General features: G+C 49.3%; 1 protein-coding gene across 1 annotated transcript in view; it reads right to left on the bottom strand.

Moving 5' to 3' along the window:
- The window catches only part of RREB1 (ras responsive element binding protein 1), a 124,973-nt gene that overhangs the window by 63,448 nt on the left and 44,443 nt on the right, over positions 1 to 17,082 (bottom strand). Inside the window, exon 2 of the mRNA XM_040645027.1 lies at positions 2,881 to 2,988. The gene's annotated coding sequence lies outside the window, so the exon portion shown is untranslated. The remainder of the gene's footprint in view (positions 1 to 2,880; positions 2,989 to 17,082) is intronic.

Here is a 17,082-nt window from a genome sequence, read left to right as displayed (position 1 = left end):
ATTCAGCCTTTTCTAGTTCCGTACCTGACCGTGGCTATAGCTAATGGCCAGAAATAAGTCTGCAGGTAAACTACTTCCCTCATTTTATCTGGGAAGGTATTCTAGAGCCAGAGCCCTGCCAGTAAGCCACACATCCTATTATCCCACAGCGTGCCTCGGCTGGACTTGAAGTCAAAGATCAAGCTCCTTATCTCAGCGGCCAAGTGAAGGCTTAGAAACACCACCAGAAACAACATGATTTCTTGTGGTTTCCTCCTCCAACTTCAGGGGATGTGACCTAGGATATGACAAATGGTAACACCCCGAGCAGCTACAAATGTGTCCAGCAGCAGGGCAGGAAGAGCCTGGGGACAGAACTTCATTAAGTGATGTTGCCATCAGCTGAGAAGTCTCCAGCTAAAATCTTACGAGGGAGCCAGAGACAGGAACAGTACTTTTCTAGTCAAGAGACAAAATGTGCCTTCCTTGTGGACAGACATCTTGAAGATAGGGTTGTAACAGGTTTCCAAATATAAGTAAAAGGACTAGCTGCAGAAACGTGCCAACTGAAGATAACTTGACTGAGCCGTACCCCACACATCTTTCCCACAAAAACAGAAGAGCTACATCCAAAATTAAAGAAAAACCAAAGTGCTGTCCTGTGAAGTTTCCTCATGCTAGAAGGCCACTGAAAATTGTGCTTCCAACTTCCTATTTTTAACGGTCTTTGAAAATTTATTTGGGAGATTTCTGTCTGGGAAAAACCGTGAGACCCAAGCACACACACGTAAGTGTGCGCACACACATGCACACACACTCTTGATTTCTTTCTTAATGCATTTCTAAAAGTATCATCAGTTCCGTAGAACTGTTGTAATCAATCAGCATATAATTATCTGTTTGGCTCAAATAAGTGGATACCTTCAATCCTAAAACCACCTTGTTCTTTCAAATGTATTTCCCCCATAGTTTTATGTACAGCAAATTAGAAAATAACGGACCATAATTCTTTATTGTAATTATGTCAGTAAAAAGAAAGTTAACTTTTCTAGCATCTTCTAGGAGGAGTTTAGAAGATAATCTTGCTTTTGTCCTAATACTACACTTAGGAAAGAAAAATGTGGTAGTTTACTGAAGTCTGGGAACAGGTTAAACACTTCCAGGACTAAATGTAAAACTCTAAGTTGTAGGGGCGCCTGAGTGGCACAGTCGTTAAGCGTCTGCCTTCCGCTCAGGGCGTGATCCTGGCGTTCTGGGATAGAGCCCCACATCAGGCTCCTCCGCTGGGAGCCTGCTTCTTCCTCTCCCACTCCCCCTGCTTGTGCTCCCTCTCTCATTGGCTGTCTCTCTCTGTCAGATAAATAAATAAAATCTTTAAAAAAAAAACACTCTAAGTTGTAAAAATTATATTCTCATTCTATCATTGAGTAGGGAAAGAAAATGGGACAGCGAAGACACAGTCACATGAAAATTAAAATTATAAATGTAAAATAAAAAAATATTCATGTAACAGAGCCAGATTACTAGTAAGAATTTTTGTTACAGTCATTATAACATCAAACATAGATTCTTGCGAACACCCTAAGTGTCTTCAGTGTACAATACCTAGCCATAGCCATGACAGCTAACAACGTAAGGGCTGAACGTTGCAAGGACTAATCCCAATTGGAAAAGAAGAAAAGCAAACTTGTTGTTTCCCATTTTGTCTGGACAGGAAAACATTTGCTACGTTTACTTCCTCCTTGGGGATGGAAGTGTAAAGCATGACACTACCCACTGATGACGCCAAGATCATCGACACTTACTTCCTTTACCGAGTTCACATGTAAGTAGCAATATATATTTTTAATAGAGACTTCTCTCTGATCAGAAAGTGCAGTGAGCAAAAAGAACCCCCCCAGCTACATTGCTGGAAAAGAAGAGCACAGTGATTAGACTCATCCCTGAAAAGCTGTTTCAGAAGCAACCCACACCAGCCCCAAGGAGCTGGAGGTCTTTACTCCTGTTTGCTCTTGTGTCTTATACTTGAGTTCTTTCTCCCTTTGGGAGGATGGAACAGGGAAGAAGGGAAAGGACCTCGTGTAAAATAAGGTAGCTCATTGTTCCAGGTTACGGGAGAAAAAAATCCACCTTTGCAGTAAGGCACGTCCGTGCACTAATTTCACCAGAGGCCAGCTGGCCAGTATTAGTTAACTCTACTTACCCACACCCGACACCAGACTGTACTGGGGTAACAACCCAAACTATCAAGCCTAAACCTTCTGAGATTTGATCTCAGGGATGAAAGAGAAGTTGCACAGCTTAAGGTCCATTTACAAAGCACATTTTCTTTATGGATATTAATAGTCTCAGTATCTTCATTCTTTCCTTTGCTCCCTGATACCATCCTACACATCAGCCCCACTACTGCAAATAACAACAACAATAAAATTATGACAATAAACAAAATAAAAATCACAGGCCCCATTCTAATGCAATGTGCTCCAACTGGAACCAGAGAGGACTGGGGGCCCAGACGAAGTTCCCAAATCACAGATAAGAAGTCATCTTTGTTGATGTGGCCAAATGGACTTGCTTGGCGTTCCAGTTTTTAACATAAACAGTTTGAATTTGGGGGGTGGGGGAGAAGCAGGGGACGGGGGTCTGAAACACTGCTCCGTGGGAGACCAACACTCGACACCCTTTGAGATTTCTCATCCCACAATTCAAGTCCATTGGCTCAGGAAGAGGTAGCGATTCAGGGTTACAATTTCACTGTGGTTTTGCATCAAAGCCTCAGGAGGACCAGGGGAAAGAGAAAGGGCAACTCAGAGGAACAGAGGGGAAGGGAGGGGAAGGGAAAGGAAGACTCTATACTTCAACTTACTGTGACTCCAGGAAAGTCAATCAAGTTTAACTGACCTGTTTTTGTCGTCTTATCAAGCTGGCCCTCCTTACTGAGGGGCTGGCGCTGCTGGAGCCCAGACGCGGGCAGGGTCACACCTCAAAGCCACCACCTCGGCAGCACACCTGCGCAAACGAGAAAAGCTGACATGAAGGGGCAGTCAAGACCAGCAACGATCCCGTCTCTGTGTCCTTCTCTCCACTTAGCGCCGAGAGTCACCAGTGAAGGGCAGTCACATCCCCGCCTGTGTGCATAAGCAGGCTTCCAGGTCCCAGGCCGATGCCGCCCAGAGCCACTCATTAGCTTCTGAGCCCAGACGACTGGAGTTCAGTGTGCCTCGGACAGACAGGAACCCCCCAAAGCACGTCCCACAAATCGGGCGCACTGGGTGCAACATCGCGTGAGAGCAACTGGGACCGCTGGCCCCAGGCGGGGCTCTGGGCATCTCAGTGGCATGTTAACGGGCATGTTAAAGCTGATGGGGATGGACTTCGGGTTTCAAGGGCAGAGACGAACAAGATAGCACTAAGTGCTGCCCACAACAGAGTGGAAAGACAGCTGGAGAGAGTAAACAACATGGAACCAGACAGCCCCTTAACGTAAAGGACAGATGGGTACACCTTCTCCTGAGTGACAGGGGGAAGTACCCACGACAGTTCAGCTAGGACCAAGCGTGTATCTTCTCCTTACTGTAGGGGGGATACAGAAAACTTCTCAAGTGACACATGTCCGCTCTGGGTGCCAGGGCCCTCCAATCCCTGCCCCGGGAGAAAGTCCGGGAGCCCTGGAACGCAGCCTTTCCCGGCTTTGCCCAGCCTTCAGCTACATCCTGTTTCTGGAAATGACATCCCGTAGCTGAACTGAGGAGTGCCCAAGTGGGAGACCAAAGGACATAAATCAAACCACCACCGAGACAAACCCTGTCGAGAAACACTTGCTTGGCCCATTTTCTCATTTTTATCCCCTTTCGGAGTGCCTGGAAGAAAGCTGCTCAGTTGGGCTACACGTACAGTTATCATCTTGAACGTTCCTCACTTTGTGGGTGCCGGGTTCCTGAGCACCTCGAGCAGGCCAGCTCCCTGCTGGACTGGTCAGCTGGGGGGAGAAAGTGCCACCAACCTGACTGCAAGCAGCGCCTTGGAGATTTCTGACACCTGAACACTCCACACCTCACTGTCTCAATTCTCCTTCTTTTCTCTCTGCCCCTTTCCCTCTGGAAAAGTTCTTTGGATTTCGAGCCAAGTATCAAGAAACAAGGAATAACTCATAGGGACAGCTCCCGGATGGGATGGAGACCCTGAAAGCCTCGAGGAATCCTTATTACTACCCCAGTAATTCTCATTGGTTTGGTGGGGGCAAGAACCTCCTTAAGGGTCTGATAAAAAAAAAAAAAATTATGGCCCATCCCACAGGAAAAGGTACCTAATGCTACCCGAACATTTGCCTTCAGCATCAAGAGTTCAGGGACCCCAGACGCTCATCCTGGGGGTAAGCAGGGTAAGAATCCTGTTTTTATTTGACATATAACCCACCTTCTTTTAAACTATGAATCAAATCAAGCTTATTAAAATTCCCATGAGGTTTTAGAAATGCACAAAACATCCTTTCAGATCATCCCCGCCCAAACTTAAAGATGCCCAGGGTAAAGTGAAACACCATGGAAGAAAAAAAAACCCACAAAAAAACAAGCCAGATTTCCCTGTTATTATTCATTTCTTAATTCACAGCAAATTTTAAACAATTTTTTAAAAGATTTTACTTATTTGAGAGAGAGAAAGAGAAAGAACACGAGAGGGGGGAGGGGCGGAAGAGGAGGGAGAAGGAGACACCCCACTGAGCAGGGAGCCAGACAAGGGGCCAGATCCCAGGACCCCGAAATCATGACTTGAGCCAAAGTCGGATGCTTAACTGATTGAGCCACCCAGACACCCCTCACAGCAAATTTTAATAGGAAGAAAGTCTGGAGAGGAACAGTTCCATGGTTGTTTTCTAGAAACTACCATGATCTCCAAATAAATAATGTGAATTATAGTTCTATATATAATTATTAAAAATACACATCAGAGAGATGAGTCTCTGAAATTTAAACTTTCCAGAATATAGTAACTAAGACTCTCATTAACGTTTGAACTCGGTCCCTCCCCTCACTTAAAAAGATACTTTAAAAAAGTCCATCGAGTAATCTCCTCAGTACACACAGAGAACCAGAGTGGGAGAGTGCCAACCCAACCCACTTGACCCTGAAACTTCCATCTTCTGATCTTGGGTGTAAAGGATCTGAATATTGAGGATGTCTTGCAATTAAAGCTGAGTAACAAGAGTCACTACCCTGTGTGTCTGGGGTTCCACCAGGCCTGAGGGATTCACAGAACTCAGCAAGTGGAAAAGTAGAGGGGAGTTCTTGGAAGAAAATTCGAGATACCCCTTACGTCTATCACCATTGCCTGGTGTGGCGCGGGGGGCGGGGAGGGGATGAAAAGGGGGGCAGGAGAAGACCAGGTGAGGAGAGGCTAGTCACCTAGAAGGTGACTCCTACAGGGGAATGTGAGGAACACAGGCTGGGAATTTGGAGAGGTGGGTCTCGGGGCTCCCCTGGGAGGATGCTGAACTTCTGAGTTTGCATTCCCACACAGGCTCTGCCCAGATCCGATGGAAGCAGGAAGACTTGGAGAGGGCAGAGGTCCATCTGTGAGGATGAGGGGGCAGGGAAGGCCGGCCTCCAGCCCCTGCCCCCCGGAGGAGATAAGGAACAATGCTATGTAAAGCCAGAAAGAAAAGATTAAGGAGCCTGTCTCCAGGTCCAATGAGATAGCAAAGGGGAGATGAAAGATAAAAGGGAAGATGGTCTAGAAACAAAGCTTCTCAGCTTCTGAAAACCAGAGGATTCTTGGGTGAAATCTAAAATCTGTCCTAAAGGCCTGCAAGGACAGATGGGGTAAGTTAGATGCCTAGGATGACAGCAGAGGTCCACGGATCCTATAATAGGGAACTTCACAACACCGCGCCAGGAGAGCCGCAGTGCTGAGCCTACAGACGTCCACGAATACTTGGGATGGTTGACCCGCTGATTGGAACAGCCTAGTGAACAGTCTAGCTGGCCGGTTCAGGCCAACCCAGGACAGGCTCACAGGGTCTGAGTTGTGAGGAATTCAGCCACTAAAATGCTCGAGCTACTACTAGGGAGCTTTACAAGCAGCAAGGACGTCTCTCTTAGAATGGGCTGAGTCAGAAAGGAAAACACTCTTCCCTCAGTCTCAGCTAGGCTGGGGACAAAACCGAACGAGACAGGATGTCGCACCATGGCGATGGCCATTCTCCCTGGCCTGCAAAGCTCGGGGCAAAACCGTCTCCTCTGACCAGGACAGCCTGGTGTGTGCTGTGAGGGCTGACAGCTGCGATGACGGCTATGAGTTCCAGGAAGTTGATGTGTTTCTTGGCGATGGGCTCAGCCTATGCCTTGCACAGGGCGGCAACCCAGGCAAGTCACCATCCCCCCTCACTGGCACGGGCTTTGGTCAAACGAGGCCTTGGAGTGTCACACGGAACACCCGAGCAGGCTGGGCACAACTGGGCACCGCGAGCTGCTCTGGCCACTTCTGCATCCTCCCCGCTGGGGACCATGTATGTGGGCCTTCCCATTGGGCCGTCTTCTGAGGTCTGCCTCTAAAACACGCCCCCCCCACCATTTCCATCCCCTCAAGACGACAGGAAGTAGTGAGACCTTCTAACCTGCCATTCAAAGCTCTCCACGCTCTGGCCTTAGTTTACCGTCTGGCCTTCTTGCCCGTGGTGACCTCTCTGTTCAGTTTCTTCCCCCAGAATGCACGTCTGCATGCTGCCCTCCTCCAATCCTATCCCTCGGGGCCACCTTTCACACAAAGCCTCCTTCATTCCCACTGAGAGAATTCCTGAAGCTGTTATAAAACCCTGACTCTGCAACATCAGTACTAATACTACTGATGATGATGATGATGGCCGCTAATGAGTTCTGAACACTACCTGCCACACGCTAAGTGCAGTATCTCATTGAATCCTCCTCGCCACACCCGAGGAGCACTGGTCCCACCGTACAGATGAGAAAACTAAGGTGCAGGGGATTAAGCAACCTGCCCCCAAGATCACGGTCATAGAGCAAAGTGAATCCAGCTTCTAAACGCTGCTACGTTTCTTCTGGACAAAATCTGCAACCCTGGCGCGGGGCTTGAGAGAACAGATGTACTCCCTCAATCACGTTCTCTGACTCGTCACAATCATATTCTGAGTCATTTCTGCCCTTCCAGATTGCTCGGCACCTGGCCTCGCATTTCTGCCTGTTTCCAGGCAGGGAAAGGAGCTCCCTCCTCATACCTTCACCTCTGTTTTCCTCCCTCTGGCAGGATGCATGACCGGACTTCCACCCCAGACTAAAAAGTTCACGGCACAGGGCAGGAGTTTGGAAGCACTCACTGCCCTTGCTGTGCAAAAGGGATTGGGTGGGGGGGAACCTCCACATTCTACACCCTTGAATTCTAGAAGGAGAAGGCAACTGGAAGGAAGCCACCAGGCTCTGCCTGAAATCCTGTACAGCCCAGGTCTGCCCAAGTGACTGGATCCAACTGATCCACCAATGTGAGCTCAGAGGCCACCTGTGTCCTCTAAGCCACTTCTGCATCCATCCACCAATGTGAGCTCAGAGGCCACCTATGTCCTCTAAGCCACTTCTGCATCCATGCAGATGGAGACACAGGCCTGGAGCAAGGGGAGCTCTGACAGGAAGCCTGAACCTTCAGGTCCTGGGGTTCCAACAACGTGTCTGGGGGAGGGATGTAGTGGGGGAGGGCAGAAGAGGGGGACACAGAGGGTTGGGAGGAAGTAGACAGAACTGCACAGAGCACAAATGAAGTAAACACGACGCAAAGGAAATCTCACACAGTCTCATCCAGCCAGTGAGACGTTAACTACTACGGACTCTCCCACACAGGCCACCCCAAAGTGTGGTCCCCATGTGGCAGCATCACAGACCTTTGCTAGAAATACCGATTCTCAATATATATAAGTCAGGTCATTATCCTGTACACCTTAAGCTTACACAGTGCTCCTATCAAGGATGTTGCAATAAGACTAAAAGGAAAAAGAAATACAGATGCTCAGGCCCCGCTCCAGACCAACTACGTCAGAAATACCTCCAGGGAGGTCTGCACATTGGCTCTCAGGGGATTCTGATGCCGTCTTGAGAACCAGCATTCATCTTTATGGAGAATTCTGGAAGAAGGCTGACACAAAACCAAGGATCTCCCTGACAAACTTCCCTTCTGGGAGGATTTGGAAGGAGCCACTGTTTTATCACAGCCCCAGAGCAAAAATCAAGGCGCTAGAAACTCCGATCTCGGTTCTCATTTTAGCTGTATTCACACTTTGCATGAGTGAATGAAATGAGTGCAAAGAAAGGAAGGAAGGAATGTACGTGTGTCTGTGGGGGGGGGGGCGTAATCTATTCAGCACCTATTTTAGCTGCTCAGGAACGGGGAACACGTCAGATGTGAACTTCAGACAAGGAGGGCCAGCCTGCAGTGCTCGGGAAGCAAAACCACTCAGCCTGGCCCCGGGGAAACTCTGGAACCTCAAAGCTATCTCTCCAGCAAATGGCATTCCCCAAGCTGTCACTCCCAGAAAGGGTGCTGTGGGATGTTCTCCACAGTCCAGCCCTGCAGCCAGGACTTCTGATGGTCCTGGACACCCTGATGGGCCCCGCCAATGTCTCTGCTGCTCACCGGCAGTCTGTGCGCCCCCAAGAGGGCAGGTGGGAGGACCGGTCAGGCGGGACAGCCCCGAGGGAAGGCAACCCTAAAGAAGCCCTATCAGCCTCAGAAGGAGCTCAAGGTCTCCAGCAGTCTCTTAATGGGACCGTCGGATGGAGAGGGAAAACCCACGCAGAGATCATTCCGTCAGCATCCAGCGGCTGCCCCTCACTGATCACGTTTCAGGAGCCCCCGTGGACACCAGGAATACCACAGGCTGCTGACCCTCCTCAAGGAATGTTCACTGTCCTCAGGTAAAGGACCATTTCAATATTCAGGAAAGTGGGGGGCGGGGGAGAAGGAGCTGCTCAGGGGAGTGACAGGTTCCATGCTGGAAGCAGCTTCTCTCTTAAAAATAAAAATCACTTGGACGCTTTGATGGTTACAGGACATACCCCTGCGGCAGGGAGGCACGCGTTGCCTCGGAAAGCAGGGTTCTTGCTTACCAAATGTAGCTGCGTAAGTCAGCTTAAATTTACTATCTGAAATACGAACCACTGGAAAGATGGACCGATTTTCTGGAACATGCTCATTTATGAAACCATCCGTGGGACCCTACTCTTCTTCCTGTATTTCTCCACAGAGCTCTTGGCTTCTTTAGAGGGAGGAAGTGGGGCAAAGTCTGGCTTGTAAGCTTCTCCGTCAGTCATTGAGACTATGAAGAAGTGGGCTCCACGCCTTGCAGCTCTTCTCCCGGGAGCACGTCTCACTGACAGGGTCGAACCACCGCCAGACTTGCGAAGCCGCATCCCAGCTGCCACACGGCAGCCATTTGCTCCCCAGTGTCCTGGCCTTCCAGGTGGGGGCCCCACTGGCCCACGGGGCCTGGCCCCGTCTCTCTCTCTCCAGGTGAGCTAGGCTTTTCCTAAACCGGCCACTGGGATCTGGTATTTTATAATGTTCTTGCCCTAACTTAGCAGAAACGTGCCTGGTTCCCTTCTCTGCCTGAGAAAGCAGGTGAGAAAGAGGTGGGCAGCCAAGGGGGCCTAACCGAGGTAGCACTCCAGCTGGGCAGAGGCTCATAGGACCCACCGGGTACCGTCACCTACCCCCAGGGCACGAAAGGCTCTTCAAGCCTAAACCAGAAGATGTCTCTGCAGGAGACTGAATGCAGAAGCCCCCACCCTACCCCACCCTAAGATCCGCCCAGGGGCTTATCAGGAAAGGGTGGGGAGAGGCCCCCCACATCACACCTTGACTAGGGAATTTAAAAACAGAAAAGAAGACTATTGTTATAATAGAAAACAGGATTTAAATAAGGGTATGTCAGAAGTCTAGTGTACATCCAATTACATGTCTGTCAGAGTACCTCCTTCCCTAATAAATTAGGGGGCATTAACCCTCTGTGACATAGACCTTTGGGCTGGAAAAGGTGTTAGGTACTTTACATACATTTAACCCTTCCCCAAACCTTATCTAGGGCAATGATGAGGTTATTTGCTAGCTATTAAGCAGCTCCTAAGAGGCAGGGCCGGGATTCTAGCCTGGGGTTGTCCGACTCCAAAATTCTTACACCTTCCTCTGCACCACAACGATGATCATGGAAAAACCATGCAGAGAAGGGCAATGAGCACTGGAAAGCCAAGTGAGGGGGGGGGGGGGACAAGAAATGACTGAAGGAACTGGACATGTTCAGCCCATGGAAGAGAAAGAATAGGAGACACCTTGAAGGCCTAGCACATGGGAGGGGTGTGTGTCCACAGCATGAATGACATTTGCACAAAGAAGCAGGTCTGGGACCCCATAATCCTTTATACCAGAGTTCTGGAACAACTAGCCCTGCCCACAGATGGAAAGAGGCCCCAATAACGTAATGAGCTTGCTGTCCCTGGAAATATGCAAGCAGAGGCCGAATAACCACAACTTCAGTTTTGCAGTGGGTGGGAGACCCTATCAGGTCATCCTTCTGACTTTCAGATTCTCTACATCGAAGAGGAAGAGGATGGTCCCTTTCTCCTAAGCCTGTAAGATTCAGAAACAGGCCCGAGCAGAATAAACTCCAGCAGTAGGATTTAAAAGCGCAAGACGCCGAGTCTCAAATCTTGGACTGAAGCTCAGCTTGCCACCAGCGGAGCTGACCCTCGGCTCACATCCGGAAAGCAAAGCTAGCCACACTGCTCTCACGGTACAGAAATCAATCAAAGGAATACTTAGTAAGACACTTTACAGGCGGTACAGCGCCCACCAACACCAGCTATCGATGTTACGCCATTTAGCGCCCAATGTCCCAGCTTCCCTGGCTCCTGGGCCAACTCCCCCCATCTTCTAGATTCATCCATGGGCCTCCCCTGTTGCCAACGGTTTCACAGCCGGGGTCAGTTGGATGATCTTTAAAAATTTCCATTCCAGCCCCCAAGGTTAACGATGAAATATAATGTAGCTTATCACGAATGCAATCTCATGAACAAGGGGCAGAGCAGCTGCTGCCACGCTCACTCGCAATGTTGTAGGGAGAGCAGGAAATAAAACCCCTCCAGCTTCAGTTCGCTGCTGAAACAAATCCTGGGCAGCTTTGCATTTGCTTAATCAAGGAAGCTGGTGGCACTGCTGGCTTCCACGGGGCCCTGGCTCCCTCTTCCCCAGCTCTTCAGCACCTCTTCCCTCCCAGCTATGCAACCTGAATGCAGCGCAGCTGACACCCAGCCCTCGCCCCAGACACTCCTCTGAAGTGGGTCTGGGTGCCTTTAATCACATTTACAGCTTGGAGACAGAGGAGGCTGGAGTAAAGTTCAGCAGCCGTTTGCAGAGAGTTTTAGGCAATATCCTGCAACTCTTTCATAGGCCCTGAGGTTGTGGGGCTGGCCTTTCAGACACGCTTGGGTAAAGGGGCTGCAGAAATAGGATTCTCCACCCCCGCCCCCAGGAGGAGCTGGATTAGCACCCCTCAGGGCAGATGGGTAACCTCAGATCTGGGCTTCAGATTCCCAGAATTCGGGGCCATTTCAGGCGGACCAGCCCTTATAAAACCAAAATTACTTTGTGGGAGACAAAAGTGTTGTTCTGAAATGCTTCCACCCTCACCGCTCAGAGAAGGCAGTAGTGGAAGGAGATCACATCTTTCCTCGCCCATTGGAAAAGTGGTCGGCTGTGGTCAATATTTCACAGTGGGTGATCAGACATTACAAACCGTCAGCTGAGAATGACTGTACTATGCCCAAGCTACCAGGCGCTCGTGGCCTGCCCTCTATGCCCTCTAACGGATGGTCTTTTCCCCTCACTTTTGCCTCTACGAAAAGTATCCACCCCACGTCTATGAAGAAAAACAAATACTCTGAGATATAAGCAGTTGATAAGCGTTTATCACCAGCCAACCAGTCAAAAACATTAGCAAGTGGTTTCTCTTTAAGTTCGCTGAGCCCAAACCAAAAAGCTACTCCAGGGCAGGATGGGGCTCCAGGAAGGCAGGTGCCACGTGGCGCCATCCCCCAGCCCCAGCCTTGAGGAGCCGCCGGGCACTGTTCGCTTGCATCTGAGCGCACAGGGGGCACTCCGCTCGCAAGACAAGCCCCACCCTGACCCTAAGAACCTTTTGCAAGCCCCTCAACTTCCCTTCTGAGTGACAAAGAACAGGAAGGACGATCTCAAAAGGGGAGAGCACTCAGCCAGCACCAGCAGTGAGCCTAAGAGGAGATCCAGCAGCGAGAAATCAGAGACAGGGTCCTGGGCCCTGGGCCTCGCTGGCAGACTGGGAGACCAGGGCACACGGCGTGCAGGACCATTCTGCACGTCTGCTCAGCCCCAGAAGGGCCGGACGCATCCCTCGGGTCCCCATGGGTGAGACACCCCCCACAGGGAAAGTGTCTGGTGCACAAGGCTTAGCGACCCCAGCGCACGCCCGATTAACTCAGGTAGCGTAGAGCACAAACATTCCCAGTCAAGTGGGGGTTTCAGCTGAAAAAAGACTGGCCTCTGCCCGTATTCTGACACAAAATTCTTTTAGTGTGCTGTGAAACCACGTCCCGTTTCTCGAATAGAGTCTTCAAGCCCACCTGCAGTCATATGAGGATCCCTCCTCTTACCCGTTTCATTTTACTTGAATGCCTGTGATAAAGGCACCCTCGTGTTGTTCAAAAAGAACACCCTACTCTTTCCTTTTATCTTTCCTTAACAGTTTGCCATCCAGTGATAGGAGGGGCCTCGCCTCCAACAGTCCGCCCTTTTATCTCCCGCTGACCACGCAACCACGTGAAGCCAAGGGCTGGATTTCCTGAAGCGCCCGCCGAGGGGCTGTTTGACTTGTTTAAAATATTACTGGCCTCCAGAACCTTGGAACGATGCCTCAGCAACACCTACCCAGCATCCATTTCAGCTCCAACCTTGAAAGCCTCCAAGTCCAATGTACCAGGACTCCTCGTGCCTCGGTGTGGGAGGCTTACTGCTTCCAAGAAAGAGACCTCACTTTCCAGGCTCATGTATGTATTTGCTTCTTGTCTGCAGCAAATCAGGAGCCACTTTCATCAGTCCACAAACCCCAGATGTTACTTACAGTAGCTCAAGTTAAACTCTGAGTTTACACTGTTATTATTCTAATAATTCAGCGGCATTTAATCCCATCCTTTAGCCACCAGGACACTGAGCGGTATGCCACGTGCTTCCTTGCATAAGCCTGGAATACACTGCACCCCTCGTCTGGAGAGTGAGGACAGGCCATGACCTCTGATGTCCTTCCAGGCCTAACTCTGTGGATGAGACTCAGCTCCACTGGGAGGCACAGGTCCCGGCTCAAAAGCACTTCCACCTGCTGCCGAACGCGGTGAGCATTCCTGTGAACGTCCAAGGCTGGCCATGGCAGCAGACTCCCATTTCGTAGCAGATTAAGGCAGTTGTGGGACCACGTGCCACTTATGGGATGGAATGACCAGAAGGAGTTCACCCATCAGAGCACAGAGGACGACTCCCTGCCATTTGAGGCCAGGAGTTCCATTTTCTCAGCATCACACCAGCATATGTGAGGTTAATGGTTTCAGAGAACGATAATATCAGATGTTTCAAACAGTCCACCAGAGTTCCTGGAGTACAGGAAAAATCTTTACAAAGTCAACTAAAAAGAAGAAAAACTTCCTTGCCTAAGTAACCCCTTAGCCCCTCACAATCTCCCAGGGAAGAGGGTTGGGGGACAGGGGGAGGGAGGCAGGCAGTGGAGTGATGACGGTAAGCATGGCCATGGATAAAACGGTGGCCAATGAGTGACGGAAGCCAGGCTATACGTTACATTTGCAACACAAATTTCTGTGCCATCACTCCAAGACGGAGCCAGTATTTTAAGGATCTCTCTTTATGAGGCACAGATAATAAACAAGAGTGTTCAGAGAGCAGCTCAGCCACGCGGTCCCCATGCAAAACTCAGGAGGCTGCACTCTCTGTGGCCCCTCTCTCGCTGCCACAGGGCTCAGCCCTGTCGCTGGCCTGTTGGAGAACAGGAGCCAGCTCCCTGGCTCGGCCCCACGGGCCAAACAGCAGACACTCTGCAACGTCCTCTGTTTCCTCCCAGCCATGAGGTCAGAACAACCTGTACAGACAAAGAGAAGCGAAAACTTGCGAAACAAGGGCATCTACCCTGCTCACTGAATATGCCCGAGGAAACTTTCTCAGAGACCTTTTCAGATGCTTCATTACAATTCTGGAAAGAAAACGCAGTCCCCTACACCCAGGCATGCTCGTGTTCACACAAACCCAATTTCATGCTCTGCCGGCCCCATAACTACAACGCAGAAGTCAAAATATAAGTCCAGAGCATGGCCCCGGTTAGTTAACAGATTTGGAATTGTAACTGACACTTTTCTATAAACTCTTTTAGAGGCCAGTGACATCCTGGCATGTTCCCAATCTGAAAACAGAGTTTTCCTAAGGCAGGGAGGGGAGAAAGGCCTAAAACATTATACAACGATTTGCTACCTGACTACAGGAAAAATGCTGTTTGCAAGAAAGAGATGTGGGGGGAAAAAACCTTTACCATCTCTTTAGTCCTTGTAGTTAACCCCTAACTAACGTTATGCTCTGGCCAAGGCAAGAATAATCCTTTCAGGTTTCACCCACAAGAAGCTCCTAATTGTGATAACTTTTTTTTTTACCCTATCAGCTGAGATTCATTCAACAGGCCTAGAGTTGGGAAGACAGATATGCAAAGTAATTCCAGTTCTATCTGACATAAAGATCTCAAAAGTACTGTGCTACTGGTGCGAGCCATGTATGCTATGCAACCCAAATTTATAGTCAAATGCGATTATTCGCGTTAGGCAAATGCTCCTTTAAATTTTTTTTAGCTTGGAGAAAGAAAAAACCAAGGGACGCATTAATCCGTCAAAGTTGCCAGGCTTAGAACTTTCGCAGCTTCTCTGTATTTTATCACTTCTATGGCTTCAGCCACCAGACAGGTAGGTTTCAACTTTAAAAAAATGAGTCTCCTTAGTCTCCTGGGGTCCGACTTCCAGGCCCACCCTTGCTGCTTTCCATGAACCCAGGCCAAAGCCCAGGAGAGTCCACAGAAAATGTGCGTTCTCTGCAAAGGGTTAAAATTCATTGTTGAAGATGTTCTATACTCTCTTTGTGCCCTGGACGCAGGGTGAGATTTGGTTATCAGTGTGGAAAACCTGAAACAGGATGGTGGCCATTCTCAGATGTTCGTCTACGAAGGTCCCAGATGTGAGAACTACCAGGAGCTGCACAACAGAGCCCCCGGCCTAGAGATCGAGGAGACAGGGCACAAGGAGATAAATTCCAATCCAAGGGAAAGCGAATCATGAGCCAAGCACTTTAGGGCTGCAAGGTTCCCGAGGCAAGTCATCAAGTGTGAGAGAAGTAGGGCAGAAGCAAACATGAGCTTAAAGAAGCTCCCGGCTTTCCGAGGACAGGGCGTTCCAATTAGGAAATGCGTGGAGACCCAAGAAGGTCTGCATGGTCCCTGGTGTCACGAAAGCACTGGCTGCTCCGTGCCTACATTTTCCCCCTTCTTGAGTGAAACAAGAAAAAGCAGACGATTTGCTGAGATACTCACAAAGCTGAACGTATTATTTTCCAAGGTTCAGGTGCCTCCTTTTAAAATGAGACGATAAGCATAGGAGATGGTTGAGACTGGTTATTAATGGTGATTTATTTTTGGCAAAAGAAAAAAAAAAGGCCATCCCCTGTGTCTACCTGCCAAAGTTTTACCTTGACTTTCTGGCCCCTGAAAACAAAACCCTTGCGAGCCACCAGACTATATACCAGTGCCTCGTTTGAAAGGAGGGAGAGTGGAGTGGGGCAAAGGGCAAAGACAGGGTGGCAAAACTGTGCTGGTGTCAAAGTTCCATCCACAGGGGATGGACTTCATCCTGTGGCTGTGAGAACCCACTGAAGGTCCACCCCCTCCTTTAAAAAAAAATACTGAGATGAAATAATCATATTTGTATTTTTAAAAGCTCTTGGCAGTAGTTTAAGAAATGGACAATTAGAGGCGCATAACCCAGTCAGGAGGCCACTGCCAATACAAGGGGCAGATAGGAGGCGCGTGGGATCCAGGAAGACATCACCCAGGGCCGGACCTAGCCGGCGAGTGAGGATGAGGACCAGGGAGATGCTGGGCTTCCTGCACTGGCGACAGAGTGGGTGGCAAGGCAGTTAACGGAGATGCAGAAAAAAATCCCCAGTACAAGGATAGCATAAAGAGAGTGCGGCAGGAAGGGACTGGTTATTCAGTAGCAGGATTAAGAGAAAAGATCTGCTCCAGAGAAAACCTCACATGACCAGAGCCAGAAAAGGAGCAGATGGGAAAAAAGAAGGTTCTGGAGGAGGTGGGAAAGGAGGGCAGGGGGCTGCCAGGCACGGGAAGATGAAACATTCGGGCCTGAATGGAATACATAACATATGCAGCCATGTAAACAGAACTATTCATTGTCAAATTGACTGTGCTAATGAACCCTGACATAAGCTGCTGATGTGGGGGGAAGGGCACAAAGAGCCTTAACTCCCAGGTTACAAGTCTACACAAAACTGTACCACATGTAAAACAAGAGAAAAACAAAATCCACCCTCCTCTCTTTCCAAGAGCCTATCATATAAAACTCACATGTTAGATACTGGGGGAAACATTCTATGGAACTGATAGGATCTGGAGCAGTGAAGTCCAGGTGAAAGTTCTCCAACAATGAAAATGGCCTCTACCTGTGAGGCCCAATATGGTAACCGCTAACCCCACGTGGCCACTGAGCACTTGAACAGAGACTAAAGTAACTGAGGAACTCCATTTTTAAATTTTACTTAAGTTTAACTTAAATTTAAATAGCCACATGTGGCTACCAGCTGTTGTACTGGACAGCATAGGTTTATGGTATTTTTTTTCCTCCAGTAATCTTGGGTTACTAGATTGTTGTCCTTCATTTGTTTGCTTCCTGGGGTTTTTAAGCCCTAGAGCAGGAATAAAGATGATCTGGTATGGTTTTACCTGCAGGCATGAGAAGGGAGTGA

This window comes from Ursus maritimus, unplaced genomic scaffold (genome assembly GCF_017311325.1).
Source record: "Ursus maritimus isolate PB19 unplaced genomic scaffold, ASM1731132v1 scaffold_30, whole genome shotgun sequence".
NCBI lineage: Eukaryota > Metazoa > Chordata > Mammalia > Carnivora > Ursidae > Ursus > Ursus maritimus.
This window is presented reverse-complemented; position numbering and strand designations above follow the sequence as displayed.